The sequence below is a fragment of the Prinia subflava genome, chromosome 24 (genome assembly GCF_021018805.1).
Source record: "Prinia subflava isolate CZ2003 ecotype Zambia chromosome 24, Cam_Psub_1.2, whole genome shotgun sequence".
NCBI classification, from domain to species: domain Eukaryota; kingdom Metazoa; phylum Chordata; class Aves; order Passeriformes; family Cisticolidae; genus Prinia; species Prinia subflava.
The window spans coordinates 6,351,352-6,358,177 of NC_086270.1; the positions used below are offsets into that span (position 1 = coordinate 6,351,352).

The 6,826-nt window shown below is 53.3% G+C and overlaps 1 long non-coding RNA gene across 1 annotated transcript; it reads right to left on the bottom strand.

Annotated features, from left to right (window-relative positions):
- Positions 1-219: 219 nt before the first annotated feature.
- On the bottom strand, positions 220-5,646 carry LOC134561716 (uncharacterized). Its single transcript, XR_010082965.1, has 2 exons — positions 5,268-5,646; positions 220-901 (listed from the first exon to the last, which is right to left on the bottom strand). It is a non-coding gene; the product is annotated as an uncharacterized LOC134561716 (long non-coding RNA).
- Positions 5,647-6,826: the final 1,180 nt, after the last annotated feature.

The window sequence follows — 6,826 nt, forward strand, 5'->3', positions numbered from 1 at the left end:
ATGGGATGGAGCCAGAGCCCTCCTGGGATTTGCAAAGCCAACCACAGCCCCCAGTGGCAAATGAAGTCTTTCCTGCAGGACCCCACAGGCTGGGAATAACCCATTCACCAGCCCCAAAATGCTGGGAACAACCCAATCCTTCAAAAGCCTCAGGACACCCCATGAGCTGCATGAACCCCCTTTGTCGTTGTTGCACAAAAAAAGATGAGAGACTCCAAATATTTCAGAAGCCAAAGAGCATAGAAAAGGCTTTATTGTCCAATTCTTACTGCTTTTTATAAGGTGCTTCGATACAGACTTAACATGATTGGTGTATAGGAATGAATCTCCCCAATCCTATTTGTTAAACTACAGAAACAGCCAAAATGGGGTTTTTTGAGAACTAGAAAGGCAAAACACTACCTGGAGAAAGATTGTTTTGGGTAAGGATAGTTGTTTGCCAGGATTGTTTTGAGAAGAAACTCTTGAGAAATTTTCCCTTGGGAAAAAAGTTAGCAGCTGCTAGCAGGCTAAAATGGCTCAGACCCAGAAATATCAGGCCCACACCCCTTCAAGTACAACTCTGGTCCAGGCTCTTCCCCTTGCATTTACTTGTGGGATTTTTCCTCTCCTGTGCCGGTCCCTGATGAGGCTGCAGCTACAGGAGCTGCCCTTGCTCCAAGCTTGGTGCCAAATCCATCCTTCCCCGTGCCCTGTCCCTGTGGCCGCTGTCCTGGATCTGACAGATGGTTTGTGGTGTTGGGCTGGGCTCCAGGAACAAACATTTTCTGAGGCATTAATCTTTATAGGGATTATCTACAGCAACTGCTCCGTGTGGCACTTGGAGATCACTCTGGGGGGTCCTTGAGTCTTTCGATGAGTGGAATTTGGTGTCAGATTCAGGGCTTTTCCTCAGAGGAGTCTGCACAGAGAGGGGTAGAAGATATTCAGAACTTTGGGGACAGTGGTGGTTCTAAATTGGGATGATTTGGGTTTGTGCACACAAGGGGATAGATCCTCCCTGAGAGTTTGGGGACCTCTATGAGGAATGTTTTGACCCTCAAGGTCCTCTCATTGCAGCAATTTACCCCAGATCATCCCTTCCCAGTAACCCCAGGGGCTCTCTGGGCTTCCTTACCCAGCTGGTACCTTCCTTACCCAAACCCACAAACCTGAATTACTCTGGAATTCCCAGCCCATCCCTCCTTTGAGCACAGAGAGCTCACAGCAACCCTTCCCATCCCAGGTACTTGCACAGGGCTGGCATCATGCCTTGGGAGATTTTCTACAGGATCCTGGGAAAAGACCTTTGGGATCATCAGATCCACCTGTTCCCCCACACTGCAGAGGCACTGAAGGGACACTGAAGGTATCCACAGGGCATTAAACCGCTCCAAGTGTGGGGATTCCAAACCTCCCCGTGCAGCTGTGCCAGGGCTGGACAGCCCTTTCCAGGAGGAATTTTCCCTGGCCCAGCCTGAGGCCATTCCCTCTCCTCCTGTCCCTGTTCCCTGGGAGCAGAGCCCGGCCCCCCCGGCTGTCCCCTCCTGTCAGGAGCTGTGCAGAGCCACAAGGTCCCCCCTGAGCCTCCTTTTCTCCAGGCTGAGCCCCTTTCCAGCTCACTCAGCCCCTCCTGGAGCACCAGACCCTTCCCAGCTCCGTGCTCATATCCACAGCAACAGGAGCAGCTCCAGCCTGTGGGATGAAGGATTTGGGGAGAAGGATTTTGGGTGAGGGGTGAGGGATGTTTCCAGCCCAGCAGCTCTCGCACTGGGCAGGAGCTGGGAGGCAAAGGGTGGGTTTTCCCCAGCTGCAATACTGAACCAGGCTCTTTGGGAATCCTTTCCTCTCTCTGGCACAGGAAAGGGAGTGATCACAGAAGAAGTGGGAGAAGGATCATCCTGTAAGTGCAAACATTAAAGCTGCATTTAGCACCTCTCTAATTTTTAATATGAGCTGAGCTGCAGTCAGATATTGGGCACCGAGCTAAGTGACAATTTATGCAGCAATTCTAAATTAGCTGCAGCACAGAGAGAAAGGCACTTCTTTGGCTCAGCAGCCACAACGGAAACTAAAATCACTTCAATCCCAGCCAAAAAAAAGGTGTGTTTTGGGGGAAGGGGAGGCTGAAAGCTCAGAGTTTTCTTCCTTTGTTTTAAAATGAGGGGAATTTGGAAGGTCAGTGTTTTGAAAGGAGGAATCTTAGTCTGTGAAACATTCCTGTCACTTCTTTGGGCAGAGATGGATGGGAGATTGGGCAGGAATTGTTCCCTGGCAGGGTGGGCAGGGGCTGGGCTGGAATTGCCAGAGCAGCTGTGGCTGCCCCTGGATCCCTGGCAGTGCCCAAGGCCAGGCTGGACACTGGGGCTGGGAGCAGCCTGGCACAGGGGGAGGGATCCCTGTCATGGCAGGGGTGGCACTGGAGGGGATTTAAGGTCCCCAAACCACTCCATGGCTCTTGACACAGCCTGACACTCCTCCCAGGGCACAGGAGTATCCCATTCCCAGGATAAGGCCCTGAACCAGAAGAAAAAATCCCTGAACAAACCCTGGGAGAGTTCAGCCTCACCCCAGTGCCAGGGCAGACTCTGCTCAGCTCCCAGGACAATCCCAAACCCAGCTCCTCCCCAGGACTCTGTGTTCCAGTTACCTCCACAACCTCTCTCCTGCCACAGCCCCTCAGTGTCCGGTTCCCTGGTCACTCTGGGGGCACAGGGTGGGTCCCTCTGCCTCCTCCAGCCCCAGGGGCTGCTTCTCTGTTTTCTGCTCTATTCTCTGTTCTCTGTTCTCTGTCCTGTTCTCAGTTCTATTCTCTGTTCTCAGTTCTCTGTGTTATCTGCTCTCTGTTCTCAGTTCTCTGTCCTGTTCTCAGTTCTCTGTGTTATCTGCTCTCTGTTCTGTTCTCTGCTCTCTGCTCTCTGTTCTCAGCTGTTGAACACAGAGGGGTCTCAGTGCCCACCCTGCCTGGGGACAGCAGGGGACAGTGGCCAGGCCCCAGCAGCCACCTGCACATGGTCAGTCGTGTGTCCCCTTGGAAGCCAGGCAGAAATCCCTGATCCGTGTGTGGTGCCTTATCTCAGTGCTCCACGGCTGCAACTCCTCCTTTATCTCAGCAGCCCCTGAAAGCCCCAGCAGGGCCTGTTGCACACAGGACGTGGTGGCAGCTCTAGGGCTGTGGACAGGGGATTTTATCTGTTCCTGGAAGCTCTGGGGCTGTGGACAGGGGATTTTATCTCTGTTGTTTCAGCAAGCTCAGGGAAAACAAGGCCAGGCCCTGGAGCAGGAGATAAACCAGGACTGGCCTGGCACCTGCACATCCACAGGGTTTAGGTTTCAGCTGGGTGACCTCAAGCCAAGGTGAGCCTGGATCTGAGCTGGGGCAGTGACATTAATGACAGGGACACACAGCTCCTGCTGGCTCTTCATGGGACAAGGGTGGGGTTTTGCTGCTTACAGGGATTTTTCACTCCAGATTAGGATGCCAAAGGCAGCTCCTTTGTGGGGCTGCTCAGTGGGTTTGCTCTGGTTGGCACCTGAGGCTCTCTGATGATAAAATCTCATTTCCTGCGCTCCTGAGCAGGGAATTCACACTGTGTTTTGGGGACATAAACTGCTGAAAGGCAGAGAAAAACATCCCTGGGTGTCTGAACCCCTGGGCTGCAGCTGAGGCTGGCACAGAGCTTTGGTCCCTCCTGCCATCAGTGGTGATCCTGTCTGGGAGCTCCGAGGTGTTTTGGGCCCCTCTGGGCTGCAGTCCTGCAGTGAGAGATGCCCTGCCTTGCTGCCCCCCCCAGCAGAGGCTCCGTCCATTCCACTGCAGCTCTCAGGCCACACTCCCTGCACTCTCTGTTTGGCAGTTTGGCATTTTCCACCATCTCAAGATGTGCAGCAGACAGCTCTCACTGCTGGAGCAGCCCCACAAGGCAGCCACGAGCTCTGGCAGTGATTGCACTCAGCACATTCCTTGCCTCAATTGTCGAATGGGAACTGTTTGAAACCTGCCCCTGCTCTGTTCCTGCCAGGGGGGAGAAAGGGACAAAAGGGGCTTTGGGGGCACAACCCAGCTGCTCAAAGGCACAGAATCAGGGAATTGCTGAAGCCACTCCATCTCTGCTGGAGCTCTGATCCCTGTGTTTGGAGGCAGAGGGAGCCCTGTTGTTTATTAGGAGCAATTCTAATCCTGCAGGCGGGTTTTGGGTTGGGTTTTTTAGGCAAACGACCTCATTTTATGTAGAAGCAGCACATCCAGGATATTTGCTGGATATCAGCAGGTCTGGTGTGGCGTTCTGCTCTCAGTATCCCAAACTCCTGAGCAGTGCTGGTGTCCCAGGACACAAAACTGGCAAGGAGCAGACTCAGATCTCCAGGGTCAGGCAGTGTGTGCAGAGACCCTGACTCCTGATTCCTCCCTGGCTCCTGATGCTTTCCCAGTTCCTGGTTCCTGATTCCTGATCCCTGATTCCTGATCCCTCCCTGGTTCTTGGTTCCTCCCATAGCTCCTTCTCCCCTTCCAGAAGAAGCCTGGGAACAGAACCAGCCAAAGGAGTCACTGCAGTGCAGGGAGGGACCAGCTGGGTTCCATGCCTTGGGATCCCCTGGAATTTGGAGAGGACACTTCCAGAAGCTGCCCTGCCCTGCTGCCTCAGCTTCCAGCTGTTTCCAGCTGTGAGGGTTGGGTAGGACTTGACAAACCACAGGGATGGGACTCGCTGGGGTGAGTGGTGGGAGCTTTTCCAGCCCGAACCATTCCAGGATTCTGTGATCTGTGTGCAGAGCATCCCCTGAGCTCCCTGCACAGCATTTGCTGCCCCAGCAGCTCCAGCTGCTTTCTTTGTCCCCTCCCTCTACCTGTCCCAGCAGTGTTGTCTCCCCTTCAGGGGGATCATCTGTGGGGTCCCTGCAGCCTCAAGGGCTGCTCAGAGAGACCCAGGTGAGCCCTAGCCCACCCTGTTCCAGGTGTTCCATCAGTCTGAGGCACATCACAAACCTGCAGCAGCACATACTGGCTGGGGAGCCACAAAAATGATGGAAAGGTTTGGAGAATTGGGCCTGTGAGAGCCAGGCAGGCCCGGGCGGGAGCGGAGATGGCTCTGTGGAGGCAGCAGAGCCGTTTGCAGCTGCAGCAGAGGCTGTGCAGGGCAAAGGGGGAGGAATTGTCCCCATCAGTCACAGCCAGCGTGAGCAGGAACAGGCTGGGGCTGCGCAGGGAAAGTGCAGCTCACATGCTAAAGAAACATTTTCACTCTGAGCAAAACTGAGAGGTTTCAAGTGGGTGAATCAAAGAATACCTGGAGTTGGAAGGGACCCATAAGGAACATCCAGTCCATGCTCCATTTGCTGCATCATCCACAGGGGTTTTTGGAGGAGTTTGGGGCCAGCAGCTGAAAAAGATGCACTGGAAACACCAGCCCAGCCAGGCATTAACTCCTGGATGCAGCTGAGCAAAGCTGACAAACTTAATTTCCAGTTATCCCGTCAGGCCCATGCTCTCCATGCACTGGGAAATTGGTGCCATTAGCGAGGAAACAATGGGAGCACTCGGACTAGTTGGGAAAGCAACTCCTTTAACCCCTGTCCTAAAGGAACATTTCACTCCTGTCTCCAAATCCGAGTCACACCTGTGCTCCCAGAGAGGCAGCACAGTCCTGCCGAGCCTCTGAGCTTCCCCTGGAATAAAGAATTATGCCAAGATGAAGTATTTCTGTGAGGGAATGTGCTCCTTGCATAGTTATTAATTCATTACTGGCCGTAGCCAAACTCACTCCTCTACTAAGTCATCTATTAAATGAGCCAAATGAAAGTTATTAACACAGCATTGATCATTTAAGTCTTTTAGCATAAAGCATAATGGAACAGAAGCAGAAGTAATAATAATTCCTTGCCTGGCTTCTGGTTCATGTCTGGTGCTCAGGGCCCTGTTAGGGCTCCAATTGCCCCAGCAGGAATGTCACAGCAGCAGGGTGGGATCCTCTGCCTTTTCTTTAGAGTTTCCCTTTGAGCTTGGCCTGGAGCGACTTTGGAAACAGAGTCAGAAAAGCAGAAGCGACCCTTTCAGCCGGCCCTGAAGAGTGCCCAGCAAGAAGGAAGGACAGAATTCTTCCTGGGACAATAAATACCAGGGTGTGGCTGTGTTTGTGCTCCCAGCCCAGCCTGGCAGAGCTCCAGCTCTTGCAGGACTCCACCCAGTGAAAAACTGGTGAGGTTTTCCTCACTTGTGGAAAACTGGGGGAGCTGGGCAGGGCACAGAGCTCGGTCTGTCCCTGGTGTGCTGGGGTCACTGCCCTGGGCAGCTCCTGCCACCTCTGGAGGTGTGCCAGGGTCACTCCTTGGAAGGAAACATTGTCTCCACAGGAAATTGTGCAATCCCCGGTTTGCACAGGTAGACTCAGCCTTTACAAAGCTCTGATCATTTATGTTCACCAAGCCCAGTTTGTTCCTGCCGGGGATAATTCGGCCTTTGGGCAGATGGGGATTTCTGAGGGGTTACTAATTCTTAACTGGATGGGAAATGCTGCTCCGTGTCCCTCCTGCTGCCCCCTAAATTAAGCAGAAATCGGGAGTGTCTCTCTGAGGTGAGGCGGGAGCTGTGCAGACCAAAGGCTCTCACCTCTGAGGGCTCTGTGGAGCTGGGGACATCATGAAGTGATGCTTGTGTGAATCTCAACAGCATCCAAACCTCACCCATTTTCTGGAGCAAATGAGACAGGTCCCCATGTGCTAACCCAGGTCACAGATACTCAAAGTTACTAATGAAAATAAGTAAGAGTTAAGCTTTGAGGGTCTAAATTACATCAGGCAGGACCCACAAGGTCCAGACAGCAAAGAGGGGGAGCGCAGCCCTGGCCGT